At 42.1% G+C, this 18,849-nt stretch overlaps 1 pseudogene; it reads left to right on the forward strand.

Moving 5' to 3' along the window:
• Nucleotides 1-952: 952 nt before the first annotated feature.
• On the forward strand, nt 953-8,889 carry LOC101595817 (annotated as a pseudogene).
• The last annotated feature ends 9,960 nt before the right edge of the window (nt 8,890-18,849 follow it).

The raw sequence follows: 18,849 nt of genomic DNA on the forward strand, positions 1-18,849 counted from the left end.
GGCAGGTGCCCTTCCACTAAGCTACATCCCCAGTTTCTCACTGAAAGATTATTAGCAAGTGTTCTACTACTAAGCCACACCCATAAGCACCTCATTGGGTGATTCTAAGCAGGTACTCTACTAGTGAACTACATTGTCAGCCCCCTTCAAATTTTGTTTGTTTTGTTTCTTTTGTGGTAGGGTCTCACTCTAACCCAGGCTTACTTGGAACTCACTATATAGCACAAGGCTGTCTTCAAACTCACAGGGATCCTCATACTTCTGTCTCTCAGATGCTGGATTAAAGGCCTGCACCATCATGCCTGGCATCCTTTAAATTTATATGCAGAAAAGTAAGGATGTATTCAAGACCCTGATGTAGCTGGAGAGAATGAACAATTGTTGGCCCTGTGACTATCATGGTTGTCATATGGGAGCAGTTGGAGAACCAGATATAGCTTCAATCATGGTGTTGTAGTTGAATTCGGTGTCCCTCATAAACACATGCGTTTTAAGTGTGCTTGCTTCTCAGTTCATGGAAATTTTTAGAATTAATTGGAGACCTGCTAGAAGAGGTGTGTTGATGAGGGTGTGCTTAGAGGTATTATAGCCAGTGCCCCCTTGCCAAATATTTTGCTGCTGTGTTCCACCTACTGTGGCAGAGGTAGTGTCTAGCTTCTGCTCATGCCTTGCTTTTCCCTGCCTTCATGAGGTTTCCCCTCTAGGCTGTAAGCCAAGATAAAAAAGGAACTTTCTGCAGGCCACCACACCCTGCCCCAGGCTTGCCTCACTGGGTTGACTGGCTGGCTGGCTGCTTCCCAGCTCCAACTCCATTCCTGGAGAAAGCCTTTGGGCCCTGTGGTTGGGGCTCAAGCGACAGTCCTACGTTTGCTCACCCAGAGCAGTGGCGGCATGCAGAGGCTCGGTCAGTTGACAGCTGGCATCTCCCAGTGGCCCATGTGGTTTGGTGGTAATGGACATGAGCAAGTTAGACATTCTGTACTGGAGACTTACCTCACAAAACGTTTTATCAGAGGATGGGGAAGATCATAGCATCTCAAAAGACTCTTTGAATTCAGAAAGATGATTGAATATCAAGAAAGATGCCAGAATCTAGTATCTAGTGATTATCCAGTATACATTGATAAGGTTGAAGAGAAATCAAACTGTAAGATCATAGATGGGCACTTTTTTTCTTCCATGGCCCACTATGTGCCTGATATCATGCCAGTTGAGTCTGTTATTGCCAGATTACAGTTTATTGTGCCTAAGGAATGAAAGAGCAAATACACTTCCGGTTAAGATGGCAGCTTAGGTACCATGCCAAAAACAAAAAAAACTCAACAAAATACACACTTTTACTAAAAAGTGAGGTTTATAGGAAATCAAAACAGCAGTGGAGAAGTAGAAGAGATCCAGAGCATCCAGAGCCCGTACAGGCCGGCAAAAGTGGCCCCGGCAGGTCCACAGACCGCAGCAGTGGCAGCGCACCAGAAAGCCGCCAGGCTCAGCTGCAGCCGCAGGAAAAGCCAGGTGAGGGGAGCTTCCACTCACACCAGAGCTCTCCATAACTCAAGAAATGTGAAGGGAGAGCGGCAGTGAACAATGGAGGAGCAGACCATGAGGTAGAAGAACACGTGGAACAGTGAGAGAACCAGAGCAGCTGCGGCTCCCTCACCACCCCCATCACCTGTGACCAGCTCCAGCAAACAGAGCAGAGGTCCCAGGACCCAGCCATGCCAACTTGAGCCGACAGTGGGACCCAAGCAGGAGCAGGGTCTGGCAGCTACATCAGCAGCTCCGGCACCAGCAGCAGCAGCAGCCTCAGCAGTGGCAGATCCAGTAGCAGCAGCAGCTTCAGAGGCAGCAGTCACAGATCCAGCAGCAGCAGCAGAGGATCCAGCAGTGGCAGATAAAGCAGCAGCAGCGGCCACAGCAGTGGTGGACCCAGCAGCGGCAGCTTTAGCAGCAGTAGCGGGGGTGCTGATCTGCAGGGCCACAGTTGCCATGTTCAGTTTGCCCCAGAGGAAAAGCCAGTGCCCAGCTCCAGAAATCATAACAGCAGCCCAACGACCCAGCCAGCAACTTGACTGAGACCAAAATCATCCAAAAAGGTAACTGGGATTGATTGCACCAGGGAAGGGTCTCACTTGGTGACAAGCATACTTGGATCCATCAACAGACCAGAAATCTTAACCTCTTTGTTGCTAGAGGATCTGGTTGTTATAATAACTACTCTTGCATAAATATTCAGTGCTGTTTTTGATTGAATGTGTACAATATTTAGTTAAATTTTAGAATCTACCTGTATTTTATTCCACTCAGCTTACTTGAATACTCCCATAGCAGGGAAACTCAACCCCGTGGAACAAATTTGTAGATACTCTGAGAGCCTTAAGAGCCACACCTAACACATTAAGCTCCTATCCTGAAGATATATAACATCAAATCAATTGATACAGCTAAGAATACCCAGCTAGCTAGAAAATCCAAGCATTAACTTAATCCAAGATGCAAAATTATATACATTATAACACAAGAAACACTGAAAAGCAACACAATATAAATCCACCTAACAGTATTAATGCATCAGAAATAACCTCCAGTGAGAACTAGTTAGAGGAAATACCTGAGAAAGATTTGAAAAGAATGATTGTAAATATGTTCAAAGAAGTCAGAGAACAAATCAAAGGAATCAAAGAGGAAATCAAAGGAATCAAAGAAGACACAGCACACAAATTTCATGAAATAAAGAAGGCAATACAAGACATAAATAAGGAAATAGAAATAATAAAGAAAAACCAGTCAGAATTACTAGCAATGAAGAACACAGTTAATGAAATAAAAAACTCTGTAGAAAATCTCACCAGTAGAATGGACAAAGGTGAGGACAGAATGTCTAAGCTAGAAGACCAGGTGGCAGATCTAATACAGTCCAACAAAGAGAAAGACAAACTTAAAGAAAAGTATGAGTGAGAATTTCAAGATATTCGGAACAGTATGAAAAGATCAAATATAAGAATTCAGGGCATAGTAGAAGAAGAAGAATTCCACTCAAAAGGCATAGTAGGCATCTTCAACAAAATCATAGAAGAAAATTTCCCCCAAATTGGGAAAGAGGTACCAATGCAGATACAGGAAGTCTTTAGAACCCCAGCCAGACAAAACCTGGAAAGAACCTCTCCTTGTCATCTTATAATCAAACTACCAAACACACAAACCAAGGAAAAAATATTGAAAGCAGTTAGAGAGAAAAATCAAGTTACCTACAAAGGCAAGCCCATCAGGATTACAGTAGATTATTCACCACAAACTTTAAAAGCCAGAAGGGCTTGGAGTGATGTATTCCAAGTTCTGAAAGATAACAACTGTCAACCAAGGTTACTTTATCCTGCAAAGCTATCCATTCAAATAGATGGGGAAATAAGGACATTCCATGACAAAAGCAGGTTAAAGGAGTATTTGAAGACAAAACCAGCTCTACAGAAAATACTTGATAGGATCCTCCATGCTGAAGAAAAGGAAATGCACACGTATAAGGAACTTGGAAAAAAACAAGTAATACTAGTTAACACAAGAAAGCAAAGGTAGAACTGGAACCACAAAAAAAAAATGGCAAACATAAATACACACCTTTCAATAATATCTCTTAATATCAACGGCCTCAATGCCACCGCCAAAAGACATAGGTGTGCAGACTGGGTTAAAAAGCAGGATCCTACAATTTGTTGTTTTCAAAAAATTCACCTTTCTACAAAGTATAGACATTATCTTAGGGTGAAAGGTTAGAAAACGGTGTTTCAAGCAAATGGGCCTAGAAAATAAGCAGGGGTTTCTATCCTAATATCTGACAAGGTAGACTTCAGTCCAACGTTGGTCAAGAAAGATAAGGAAGGTCACTTTATATTTACGAAGGGTACAATCCAACAGGAGGACATTACAATCTTAAACATATATGCACCTAAGATGGGGTCTCCCAAATTCATCAACCAAACACTATTAGAACTACGGTCACAGATAACACCAAACACAGTGGTGGTGGGTGACGTTAACATCCCACTCTCATCAATTGACAGGTCATCCCAGGAAAAAATGAACAGAGAGGCATCTGGGACTAAATTAGGTCATAGAAGGAATGGACCTAACAGATATATATAGGACATTTCATCCAAATACTGCAGAATATACATTCTTTTCAGCAGCAAATGGAACATTCTCTAAAATAGACCATATATTAGGACACAAAGCAAATCTTAACAAATTCAGGAAAAATTGCAATAATTCCTAGCATTATATCTGACCACAATGGAATTAAACTACAAATCAACTGCAAGAAAGGCTATAGAGCATACACAAAATCATGGAAACTATGATTTTATGAATTTCTCTGGAATCTGTTACGTTACCTTGTTCATCTCTGATTTTATTAATTTGTGTCTCTTCTCTAATCTTTGTTATTTCTTCCCATCTACTGAGTTTTGGTTTGCCTTGTTCTTCTTTTTCTAAGGCTTTAAGGTGAGGCATTAGTTTGTTTACTTGTGACCTTTCTAATTTCTTAATATAGGCACTTAAGGCTACAAATCTACCTCTTAGAACTGCCTTCATTGTGTCCCAGAGATTTTGGTATGTTGTGTTCTCATTATCGTTTGACTCTATAAATTTTTTGATTTCCTTCTTGATTTCTTCATTGACTCATTCATTATTTAGTAGTGTTTTGCTTAGTTTCCATGATTTTGTGTCAAAAGATTAGGGCAGAAATTAATGAAGTAGGAACAAAAAAAAATTCAAAGAATTAATGAAACAAAGAGTTGGTTCTTTGAAAGGATTAAACAAGATAGATAAGCCCTTAGCAAATCTGACCAAAAGAAAGAGAGAAGAGACACAAATTAATAAAATCATAGATGAACAAGGTAACATAACAGATGCCAGAGAAATTCATAAAATCCATAGTTTCCATGATTTTGTGTATGCTCTATAGCCTTTCTTGCTATTGATTTGTAGTTTAATCATAATATAAAAGCATATACTCCACAAAGTATGAAAATATGAAACAAATGGATGATTTCCTTGATTTACATGACCTACCTAAATTAAATCAAAATGAGATTAATCACTTAAATCGACCTATAACAAACATGGAGATCCAAACAGTTATCAATAATCTCCCAACTAAAAAAAGCCAAGGCACAGATGGATTCACTGCTGAATTTTACCAGACCTTTAAGGTAGAACTAAGACCATTGTTTCTTAAGCTTTTCCAGGAAATATAAAAAGAAGGAATTGTACCAAACTCCTACTATGAGGCCAGCATCACCCTGATACCAAAACCAGGCAAAGATAGAACAAAAAAAAGAAAATTACAGATCAATCTCCTTCATGAACATAGATGCAAAAATTCTCAACAAAATATTGGCAAACAGAATACAAGAGGATATCAGAAAGATCAATCACCCTGACCAAGTAGGCTTTATCCCAGAGATGCAGGGATGGTTCAATATACGCAAATCTATAAATATAATACATTATATAAATAGGTTGAAGGAGAAAAATCACATCATCATCTCATTAGATACAGAGAAAGCATTTGACAAAATCCAACATCCCTTCATGATAAAAGTCTTACGGAGACTGGGATTAGAAGGAACATATCTCAATATAATAAAGGCTATTTATGACAAGCCTACAGCCAACATATTACTAAATGGGGAAAAACTAGAAGCTTTTCCACCAAAATCAGGAACAAGACAAGGGTGTCCACTGTCCCCACTTTTATTTAACATAGTTTTAGAAGTCTTAGCCATAGCAATAAGGCAAGAGACACGCATAAAAGGGATACAAATTGGAAAGGAAGTGATCAAGTTATCATTATTTGCAGATGACATGATTCTATACATAAAGGACCCTAAAGACTCTACTAGCAAACTGTTAGAGCTGATCAAAACCTACAGCCATGTAGCAGGATACAAAATAAATACACAGAAATCGGTAGACTTCATATATGCTAACAAAAAACACACAGAGGATGAAATCAAAGAATCACTCCCATTCACAATTGCATCAAAAAAATAAATAAAGTACCTTGGAATAAACCTAACGAAGGAAGTAAAGAATCTCTACAATGAGAACTTTAAAACACTCAAGCGAGAAATTGCAGAAGATACTAGAAAGTGGAGAAACATCCCTTGTTCCTGGATTGGAAGAATCAATATTGTGAATATGGCAATCTTACCAAAAGCAATCTACACATTTATTGCAATCCTTATCAAAATTCCAAAGGCATTCTTCATGGAAATAGAAAAAACAATCCAAAAATTCATTTGGAATCACAAAAACCTCAAATATCTAAAATAATACTGAGAAACAAAAATAAGGCTGGTGGTATCTCCATACCTGATTTTAACCTATACTACAGAGCCATAGTAACAAAAACAGCATGGTACTGGCACAAAAACAGACATGTAGATCAGTGGAACAGAATAGAGGACCCAGATTTAAGCCTAGGTAGCTATAGCCACCTGATATTTGGATACAAATGCCATAAATACTCATTGGAGAAAAGACAGCCTCTTCAGCAAATGTTGTTGGGAAAACTGGATATATATCTGCAGATGGATAAAAATAGGTTTTTCCATCTCGCCATGCACAAGAATTAAGTCCAAATGGATTAAAGACCTTAACATCAGACCTGAAACTCTGAAACTGCTAGAGGAAAAAGTAGGGGAAACCCTTCAACATATTGGTCTTGGCAAAGACTTTCTGAATACAACTCCAATTGCTCAGGCAATAAAACCACAGATTAATCACTGGGACATGAAATTTCAAAGATTTTGCACTGCAAAGGACACAGTGAAAAAAGCAAAGAGGCAGCCTACAGAATGGGAAAAAAATCTTCGCCAACTATATATCTGATAGAGGATTAATATCTAGGATATACAAAGAACTCAAAAAGTTAAATAATAAGGAATCAAACAAGCCAATCAAAAAATGGGCTATGGAGCTAAATAGAGCATTCTCAAAGGAAGAAATATGAATGGCATATAAGCATCTAAAAAATGTTCTACGTCACTAGTCATAAGGGAAATGCAGATTAAAACTACATTGATATTCCATCTCACTCCTGTCAGATTGGCCACCATCGTGAAAACAATCATAAATGTTGGCGGGGATGTGGAAAAGAGGAACCCTTCTACATTGCTGGTGGGAATGCAATCTGGTACAGCCATTGTGGAAATCAGTGTAGAGGTTCCTAAAACAGCTAAAGATTGATCTACCATATGACCCAGCTATAGCACTCCTAGGCATATATCCTAAGGACTCACCTCATTTCCTTAGAAGTACGTGCTCTACCATGTTTATTGCTGCTCAATTTATAATAGCTGGGAAATGAAACCAGCCTAGATGTCCCTCAACTGATGAGTGGATAATGAAGATGTAGCACATTTATACAATGGAGTTCTACTCAGCGGTAAAGAAAAATGAAGTTATGAAATTTGCAGAAAAATGGATGGATCTGGAAAGGATTATACTAAGTAAGGTAACCCAGGCCCAGAAAGCCAAGCGCCACATGTTCTCCCTCATATGTGGATCCTACCTACAGATGATTGGGCTTCTCTGTGAGACAAAAAATACTTAGTAGCAGAGGCCAGTAAGTTAAAAAGGAGATATAAAGGGAAGAGAAAGGAAGGGAGGAGGGTACTTAATAGGTTGTTATTGTATATATGTAAGTACAATGATTGAAATGGGGAGGTAATATGATGGAGAATGGAATGTCAAAGGGGAAAGTGTTGGGGGGGAGGGTATTACCATGAGATTTTTTTTATAATCATGGAAAATGTTAATAAAAATTAAATTTAAAAAAGAGCAAATACAGACCTGTATGTATTCATCTTACTGGAACAGGAGACCATCATTACTAGAGGCAACAAATACTTATGGCCTGTCCTATGATTAAAGAGGGCTAAATGGCTTCTTTATTTTTAGAAAACCCTTGTTATGGCTGCAGGAAACTCAAAGACCAAGTAAGGTCCTGCTTAAAAAGTGTGTCTGACCTTTTTGTGATGGTAGGAGCTCTCATTTTTGGAATCCGCAGCTCTCTTGCACTGGCTGGAGAGGGAAGGTTGTGGACCTCTAGTAATGACTGGAATGTCCATGGGAGGACACCTGGCATCCTCAGCAGTGTCCAGCTGGCCTAGGCCTGTGCCGTTGACCCTGTGACTATCCTGGTCAACAGCATCTGGAGTCTTCAATACAGGTGTGTTGAGTAAATCCATTAATTTGCAGGAGATGGAAAAAAACAGCATTATATACAGACAGTTTATGAAGAAGAAATTATTCATATGCTTGAATACTGTAGGAGAGATTCTTTCATAATGGGTCAAGAGTTCGTGAAACATTGCCCTAGCAGTGCAGACAAGCTCCCAGACAAGCTAACTAATTTTAATCTGGCTTCTAGAATTTTAAATCTAGGTGTGACAGACAAATTGTGTCCACAATGCATACTAAGTGCCATAATGCTAGTAAAGTACCTATGCATGCTACATCCAAAAGACTCTTGTTGCAATATCCCTCTAAGATAGAGAACTTGAATCAAACACTTTCAACCAGCAAAAATCATTACACAAATTACAACCCTCTGTTTTACCAGCTGCTCAGCAAAGAACAAAGAAGAAGCAATCTTCAAAATGAATTTTTAGTATTTATGAAAGGAGTCATGGATGAGTGTACTCATTTAGCAAATTTCTCAGTTCCAGTTGATGCAAGCCTCATCATTGTGGTACAGGCCAAAGAAGATGCCTACATTCCACAAGCACAAGTGCAGAGTTTACAGGAGATTTGGCCTCACTGTGAGATCTGCTGTCTAGATCTGTTTATCTTTTTAAACAAGGATTCTTCAGACAAGCCATTCTATGATGTCTTTAATGCTTCCTCAATAAATACACTAACTAGTTGGATCATTGCCTTGCATAACCACTGGAGACAAAAGGCATTTCTACCCTGTGTAATGTGAAGAACAAGCAGACAGACAGCATGGTATCTCTGATTTCTACCACTTTAGTCTGTAATCTAGGGTTAACTGATCAGTTATAAACCTTAAACACATTTCAGTAATTATAAAACAGTACTTGAATTACATAATCTTGGAGTATTTGTTATTCCTTTATAAATATTACACATCTGATATTTACTCCATTACTATTTATAAAAACTTAACTTTTTATTATGAATAATTTATTTCAGAATAAATTTATTCACTACAGAAAGAAAAGGGATGGTAAAAAAACCAAGCATAGTGCCCCCTACTTAAGAGTTGCATATTTAAAAACATGAAAATAATGGAAGACATTTACATTAATTGGTGAATTCTGTATTTAGCATTCCTTGCTTATCTGCTCTTCAGTTTGGTAAGTATTTGGCTTTTTAGTTTTGGAAATTAAGAGCCATGAATGAAAGCCTGTATCCAAAAACAAACAAATAAATAAATAAATAAAAGGAAGAAATTTGGGGCTGGAGAGATGGCTCAGTGGTTAAGCACTTGTCTGTGAAGCCTAAGGACCCCAGTTCAAGGCTCGGTTCCCCAGGTCCCACGTTAGCCAGATGCACAAGGGGGCGCACGTGTCTGGAGTTCGTTTGCAGAGGCTGGAAGCCCTGGCGCCCCCATTCTCTCTCTCTCCCTCTATCTGTCTTTCTCTCTGTGTCTGTCGCTCTCAAATAAATAAATACAATTTTTTTTAAAAAAAAAAAAAGGAAGAAATTTTCCCCCTATCAGCTGATTTTAGTCTGGTGCTTTGTCCCAGCAAGGAGAAGGTGACTGGAACACTTGGCAAAAAACAGCTGGAATAACAAACCAAACTAATCTCTATGGCCCTGTTCAGTGCATGAGAAGTTTCCAGTACAAGCTCTTTCCATCATGCCCCCCAAAGAAGGTAGGGAAGAGAATGGAAGAAGGGGATAGGGAAGGAGGGGTGGGTGGAAGTAAAGGAAAAGTGAGGGAAGGGAAAGAAAAGAAGGCTGGATATTCCACTTTAGACCCGTATGTAGCTACTGATTTAACATGCAGCTTTAAGCCAACCCTTTGCATGTCCAAGCCTCATTTTCCCCATTGTAAATTAGGACTGGATTCATCCTACAGATTTATTGCATAGCTCATGTAGGAAGGGGTGGTAATTGAGGGACTGTTGGTCATAAGGGCCCTGTGTTGGGATCTAACGCCTGCCAGTGACCTGCTCTGGGCTTCCCCAAGCCACCTTTGTGACTGCCACGAAAGTAGAATCTGGAGGTCAACATGACACAGAAGGACTGTCCTTACCTCTTCCTAAGGGTGAAATCTGCAGCGCATGCTGGGTAGATTTCCATCTCTCCTTTTCCATCTCTCCTCCTCCAAGGCATTCCATAAAATACCAAAATAAACACCATGCATGGCTCTCATTTAAGGCATTCCCATCTTTGTCCTTTTGTCATGTCACTTCTTACCATGACATTTCAGTCCTTGATCGTTGCACACACTGGTCAGGATCCCTGGAATGCAGGCCATAGATGATATTGTACACATCTCTAGGGTGGGGAAATAAGGACTCTCCTCATTTTTAAGTGCACTTAACCTGGAGCAGAAGAACATACTAACTGGTCAGACTCAGCTCACAGAACGACAATGTCTTTAAACATTTTATTGACAACTTCAATAAGTATAGATAACATGCCATGATAATAATCCCTCCCACCATCAACCCTTCCCCCAACCAGTTTCCTATTTTGAGGTCATCATTTTGTTTCCTCCTGTTATACAAGTCTTGCGTAGGTAGTGTCAGCCACTGGGAGGTCAAGAATATCGAGGCTACTTTGTGTATGGAAGACAGCCTTGTAAACAATCTTCCCCTTGCTTTGGATCATTTGGCTCCACTTCTGCAATGGTCCCTGAGCCTTGGAAGATGTGCTTGTTTTAAGTATTAAATATGGGGACTTTATTTGTGCAGCAATGACAAAATACTGTATTCATTGATGAGATTTTTCATGAGACATGGTCTCATGTAAATCAGGCTGGCCTCAAACTCACTATGTAGCTGAGGTTGCACTTAAATTCCTGATCCTCCTGTTTCTACCTCTCAAGTGCTGGTCTTAAAGATGCCACCCTGCCTGATTATGCAGTGATGTAGATGGAACAGAAGGCTTTGTGCATACTAGGCAAGCACTGTACCAATGTAGAAATGTCTCCTGCCCGAGCTTTTCTTGAAAGTATTCACCTGCTACTTTTAAAAAATTCCAGGTCAAGATGGCGACCGCCTAGCTGCACTACAGACAACAAGGAAAAAAAAGGAAAGTATTCAAGGGAAATTAGGAACTTTTTGCAAGAGGGAGGGCACAGATTGGGGTAAAAGAGGGAAGCACACACCTCCGTGACCCACGCCCACCACCCCGCCCGCTGCGACCCACCGCGACCCGCCACATCGGGCGCAGCCTGCCCGGACGGCCCCACGCGCACTAAGCCCCACGCGCCCCAGTGGCCCCGCGTGCCCCACAACCCCCACGCCCCCCGGGCGCCCCGCACCCCCTCATGCCCCACACACCCCCCCTGCGCACGTGCTTCCCCTGCGCCCACAGCGCGCCCCTCACCCCCCGACCAACCAGAGCGCCCCACGCCCCACACCCCTCCAGTGCACCCCACCCCATGCCCCCTGAGCCCTGCCGCCTCCTGCACGCCCCACCCTGATTGCCTGGTGCCCTGGCGCGCCCTGCGCCCCCCCACCGGGTGCCCCACTCGCTCCATACACCCCGTTGCACCCCGCGCCCCCCATCCACCCACCCACCCAAGCACCCTCCACACGTCCTGCATGGCTGTGCTCTGATCGGGCACCCACCAGTCATGCCTGCCAGCCTGCTGCACTGAAGCTAAGACCTCCTACCTCACCCTTGTTCTCTGATCCTGCGAGTAGACCAGCCATGTGGTGCTCGGTTCACAGGCCTGTAGGGGCCACCCCTGCCATGAATAGGTGGATGCCAGATCCAGTGCTACTGTGCTCATATCACTTGCCGCCGGTCAGCCTCTGCTCTGTCCTGATTCCGTACCCACATCATCTGCCTCTGCACTACAATTGCACATGCAGCAGGCCCACTCCCACAGCAAGAGCCACACAAGTCCACACTGAGTCACTAGTGCCAGCGCAGGTGCCATCCCCTACCTGTACATCGCCACCCATCCCCCACTCCCCAGAGGCGGGAGAGCACAGACTCTTTACAGACCCCAGTGTACCCAGCAAGAGTCTGGGCACCTTCAGGGCTTGCTACCTCAGTCCCCTTTCAAGCTCAAAGGCAGGCTGCTTAGGTGCATTACTGGGTAAAAATTCAGGCAACTTTGGTGCCCCTGTTAGGCTATAGATAGGTGGCTTTGGCAAGAATGAGCAAAAACCCAGGCTGCTTGCAACTGCCCCAGGTTGCCTTGGATTTGCATTAAGCTAGATCCCAGGCTGCTCCACCCACCTACCTGCCCATACACTGACATGGGTAGACCACAGCGCAAAAGAAATAACATGAAAAATAAAATGGAAGAACATCCAGACAGATCACCCAGTCCAACAAGGATCACAACTAACCAAAACATAGAAGAGTGTTTAGGAACAAAACATCAAGTGGAAGCAATGAACAATGCAACCCTGACCAAACTACTGCTAGAACTGACAGGAAAGCTACAAAGGATAGATAATCGTATGGATGCTACCATCACTAAGCTAGAGCAAAATGATAAGACACTGGAAGGAATTCAAAGAGAGCTAAGAGAGTTGAGGGAGAGTGAAAAAAAAGAGGACCTTAAAAATCAGGTGGCCACACTAAATGAAAACATAAAGAAATGCAAGGATGATTTCCAAGAATCATTAAGAAAATCAGAAAATGAGACAAAAAGGGAGCTGGACAAAGCGATGGAAATGATACATAGGAAAGTAGTAGAAAATGCAAACTTAATTGAACAAGTCCAAAACTCACTAGAGGCTCTCAAGAATAGAGTCTGCAAAGTGGAAGATAGAAATTCTGATCTGGAAGACAGGATGGAAGAAACAGTTCGAGAGTCCAAAAATATCAGTAAGTTCAAAAGTTCCTGTGAACAGAACATGAGAGAATTGTGGGATACACTTAAACATCCTAATATCAGAATCATTGGAATACCAGAAGGAGAAGAATTTCAGACCAAAGGCATGGAGAACTTATTTAACACAATAATTGAAGAAAACTTCCCCCGTCTCTTAAAAGAAAGGCCCATCAAGATTCAAGAAGCAAACAGAACTCCTAACCGACTAGACCAAAGGAGAAACTTCCCAAGACATATTATCATTAAGACTCTAAACATTGACACCAAGGAAAAAATCCTAAAAGCAGCTAGGGAAAAACAGCACACCACTTTCAAAGGAAACCCCATCAGAGTTACTTCAGACTTCTCAATGGAAACCCTGAAAGCTAGAAGGGCCTGGAATGAAACTCTACAAACTCTAAGAAACTATGGCTTCCAACCCAAACTACTCTACCCGGCAAAAGTGTTCCTTATAATAGATGGTGAAAGAAAAACTTTCCATGACAAAACTCAGCTTTACCATTATATGAACACAAAACCAAACCTACAGAAAGTACTCCAGGAAATTCTCCACAGAGAAGAAACAAATAATCAAACACAAATGCCTACAAGAAGCAGATCACAGCAACCAAACCCAGAGTAGATAGAAAAAAAAAATTAAATTCTATGGAAATGCCAACACACCTCTACCACCACAACATGACAGGGATCAAATCAAATCTCACAGTCATCACCCTAAACATTAATGGCCTTAATTCACCCATCAAGAGACACAGGCTAACAGGGTGGATCAAAAAATTAGACCCCTCAATCTGCTGCCTTCAAGAAACCCACCTTACCACTAAAGACAGAAACCTCCTCAGGGTGAAAGGATGGAAAACAATATTCCAAGCAAATGGGAATAAGAAACAACCAGGTGTAGCTATATTAATATCAGATAAAGTTGACTTCAAACCAAAAGCAATCAAAAAAGACAAAGAAGGCTACTTCCTACTTATAAGGGGAACAATCCATCAAGAGGATATTACAATCATAAATCTGTATGCACCAAACACAGGGGCACCACAGTTCATAAAACAAAACCTACTTTACAATAAAACAGAAATAACCACCAACACCATCATAGCTGGGGACTTTAACACACCATTATCAGTAATAGACAGATCATCCAAACAGAAGCTCAACAGGGAAGTAAGAGAGCTCAACAAAACTATAGAGCACTTAGACCTAACAGACATCTACAGAACTTTCCATCCCAAATCCACAGACTACGCATTCTTCTCAGCAGCCCATGGAACATTCTCTAAAATAGACCATATACTGGGTCACAAAGACTGCCTCCACATATTTAGGAAAATCGACATAATTCCCTGCATGATATCAGATCATAATGCTATATTCCTAGAAATCAACAACAATAAAACCAACAAGAACCCCAACGGCAACTGGAAACTGAACAGCACACTCTTAAACAATAAATGGATAGTGGATGAAATAAAAAATGAAATTGCAAAATTCCTGGAATTGAATGACAATGAGAACACATCATACCAAAACTTATGGGACACAATGAAGGCAGTCCTCAGGGGAAAATTCATAGCACTCAATGCCTTCATAAAAAAGACAGAAAGATCCCAAATCAATTGCCTACCCATCCACCTAAAGGCATTGGAAAAACAAGAAAAATTCAACCCAAAGAGCTCCAGAAGGAACGAAATAATTAAAATCAGAGCAGAAATTAATGAATTGGAAACCAAGGAAACAATTAAGGCAATTGACAAAACAAAGAGCTGGGTCCACTCAGTGATCACCAAGAATTCTAAGAAATCCAATTTGACCAGACAGGCTCAAGAATGTCCACACCCTTGACAATGTTGCTACCCTGCGGAACTGGAAGTCTCTAAGATCCCAAGGACCACAGGGGTGGTGGTAGTAGTCCACTTATGGTGAAAATGAAGAGTAGATCAGAAGGAGAGGTTCTGTGGATAACTGTAGGAGGATGTGGCTGTGGAACTGGCTATAGTCCCAGCCTTGGCCTCCTGGAGGCCCAGAGATTTGGAACTGCCTGTGTGGGAGGTGATGCTGGCTCACTGGCCCTCAAGGAGGTGGAAAAATATTTTCTCATTGTCTACAGTATGATAGGCATGGTTTACAGGATTAAAGGTATCACGGTGGGCAAAAATCCCATTGCATCTGATTCTCACTCTCAGGTTATATGGAAACAGCTCACAGCTCGCCTAGAAAATTATCTGGTATACTGAGAGTAAGCCAAGTGGACTTAGCCTAGACCAGGTGTCTGGGAATATCCTGTTGTCACTGAGCTGAGACTACAAGTTCAGAGCATCATAATGTGGTGGAAAAGTGTTCCAAAAGAGGAAACAGCATATGAAAAGGCCCTTGGGAAGCCAATGGGACAGTGAAAGATTAGCACAAAGTTTATTTATTTATTTATGCAATACTAGGGATGGAACCCAGGATCTCAAGCATGATAGGCAACTGCTCTATCAAAGAGCCATGCTCCCAGACCCTCACTGGGGGATTCTAGGCTAGTGCTCTACCATTGAGTCACACATTCATCTTCTCACTGGCTGACTTTTTAGCAAGTGTTCTACCACTGAGCTACATCCCCAGCACTCTCAATTTCATGTTCCCAGGGGAAGTCAGACCCCTGTGGGCTGGCAGACCCACTTCCCATGAAGCCAGGAACCTCAGGCAAGTAGGTAGCCATGACCAGAGATATCTTGGCTCTGTCTGGTTCTGCTGGACGCAAACTCATCTAGTATGTTCTCAAAGGCATATACAGGGCACAACTCAACTAAGTGTTTCTAGGAAAGGCAGTCTTAGAGCTCTCTCTCTTTCCTTCCCTCCCTCCCTCTCTCTCTCAAAAATAAGTAAACAAATCCTTCTTCCCCAAAATTGCTTGTCCAGTTGAATTTGTTTCAATGGCAAAAAAGTGACTAACACATTTTCCATTACTGCAGAAATATATATTTCTGGATAAAAAGACTTTGACAAAAATCTGTGTGTCTCTAATATTTTCTTCCATACAAAGTCTGGTCTCAATTGTGTCTTTTGATGGAAAATTTTTAATTATGATAAAGTCTAATTTAGGCCTATATATGTGACCTTAGATGCCTTTCATGTGCTGGTTAAGAAATCTTTGCTTACCCTTTAAATGCCCCTTGAAGTTATCTCTGCTCCTTACCAACCCTGTCCCCACCCAGCTGTCTGTGACCAGTTTCTCCTGATTTACTCAACCTCTTCCACACTGATCTTCTCCCCTGGCCTCTGCCCCCTCTAGCCTTCTTCCTTCCTTGTAGTCCATATGACCCCTCCTGACCATGGACAGGCCTGTCCCATCTTGGCATCCCTGAGACTGGCACAAACTCTCACATGTGATAGGTGCTCAATAAAACCCCACAACTTAAGGTGTGATCCAGCTGGGGAGTATTAAACCTGTTAATTACTTCTACACACTACCTCATCAGGAATAGTTGAACAAAACCAGAAACAACAGTTATGGAAAAATCAACATGGATAGAAAAGTTTCCCATCTTGACAACTGGAGTGTTAATCACACAAATATCACCCAAACTCACATCCTTTTTTCTTTTTACTTCAACCCCCAAACTCATAGAACAATGAAGGATATTTCTTTTGTACACATCAGTCACAGTGTTCCCCACCCTAGCCAGTATTCACTGACTCTGAATGTGGGAGAAACTATATCTCTTCATCCTTCTCCTCACCATGTGTGATGATAGCACAGATTCCTATAGTCCAAGCTGCCATAGGCATCAGATGGAAACACCCCAATCATTTTCTTGACCTGGGGGAGTGGGCATGAATATTAGCTGGAACAGGGTAGTTTTTGAGATCAAAGTGGGGCATCCATGTTACCCTCCTCCCCAAACCCACACTTACCTCCTCCTTACTGGGCATTGGCATGGACCATGAACTCATCTTTGATGCTTTTCAATTCTGTGATATCATTGATCCTGTGGAGAGAAGTCATCATGTCTTGGAGTAAAGGCAGGCCTAAACACATGTGCATGGGCATGTGCTCTGAAATGTGCTAGGGGCAAAAAGCCCTCACCCAGGGGTACCTCAATGGGCATGGCTTCTCTGAGCACAAGGAAGCTGTCTGAGGACAGATGCCTCCATTGAAACCCCAACTTTCCTTCTAGAATTAAATATAGACAAAATGGAATGACCTTGAGACTGCAGAATGACGTTAGAGTTTCTGAAATTCTCATGGAATCCATGGCCTCAGACACACTAGGCAAATGTTCCATAGCTGAAGTCCCAATTCCCTCATGGGGGGAGGGTATTACAGCTCAGTTCTCTACTACTAACCTATACTCTTGCCCTTTGGTCTTACTATGTATCCCAGGATTTCCTTGAACTTGCCATCTTCATGCTTCAGCCTCCTGAGCACCTGGGATGACAGGCCTGAACCTCCAGGCTTTGTTTTTGATGCCCTTCCATTTTCAATGACATCTGTGCTGCATTTCCCAAACTACAAGATACCATTCAAGGCTAATGGCATCATAGAAAACCCTTGCCATGATGAAGCCCCTTAGATATTGGCTCTTCACAGATTTTGGACCTGAGTACTATGATCCCTTTTAATCAAGAGAGAAACTGAGGCTGAAGATGGCTAAATGATGTACCTGACAGAAGATATAGCAAGGTGGGACCTGTACATGTGAGGTTCTGGAAAGTACTGGCTTCCAGCTACCAGAGCTGCTAGATGTAGGAGCTACATTGGGTTCTTAGTTAAAGAGACTGAACTGTGGGAGATTTTGTGGGGCTTAAGCAAGCTCAGTGATAAAGACAGGATCAGAGAGCTGAGCCAGGCCCCATACACTTAGGGTATTCTCTGGAGCCAGTGGTGCCAGGTCCCACTAAAATCTTACACATATTTTCCATTGTTATGTTACTGTGAGACGTCAAAATTTCCAGATCCCCAAGCTGGGGATTTTGCAAATATTTGGTTTTAACCAGAATCTTCTTTGTGGGCCTTATGACCAAAAGCCACATTTACAGGTTCCACAGCCCTGGGAATTACTTTCTGTTCCCCAAATGGATGGATTTTCTTTTCTCTATTGCCTCTTGATACTGAGAGATGAGTTGATCCAGGGTTGTCCCAGGTTCTAAATATGCAGGTGGGAACCTCAGACACTGATTGGGAGATTCTAGATTGAGAAACTTTTGGAAGTGCCTCTGTAGGAAAAGAAGTCTACCTCATAGTCTTTAATAACATCATAGAAGAATAAGTAGACACTTACACTTCCACCCAGCCTCACCTGCCTTCTCCCACACCCCAGAGGTGGAAGCACAGACAGGTTGTGGACCCATCCTTAAAATCTGAACAGGAACATCACTGTCCTTGGGCACCAGCCTGTCCCTGGGTAAGGAGGGAACATCTCATCAACCAGGGTCACCAAAATCCTAGTGAGGCTTGGAAGGAATGGCTTGAGCATAGATCAAATGTTGATCCAGCCTCTAGGGTCCAAATCAGGATTCCACTGGGCTCTCTGCCTCTCTGTTCCACTACAACAGACCAACCCCCAAGTACACTTACAGCAGGCCACTGCCACTGGACCCCACCTCCTTGATATCAGTCCAAGGGCCTGCAGTATAGCTAGCTATGGCATATCCTATTCAGACATCACAAGATAAGCTGATCATTCCTGTTCCCAGCACTGCCTCCATCCATTCTGCTAAAAACTGGCATAGTTCTCTCCCCTCAACCTGGTTCCTATCAGCATCTCTATCTCTATGCTGGTTTGTCCATCCTTTTCCATCTCAGC

Source organism: Jaculus jaculus, unplaced genomic scaffold (assembly GCF_020740685.1).
Source record: "Jaculus jaculus isolate mJacJac1 unplaced genomic scaffold, mJacJac1.mat.Y.cur mat_scaffold_34_1_3701052_arrow_ctg1, whole genome shotgun sequence".
NCBI classification, from domain to species: Eukaryota; Metazoa; Chordata; class Mammalia; order Rodentia; family Dipodidae; genus Jaculus; species Jaculus jaculus.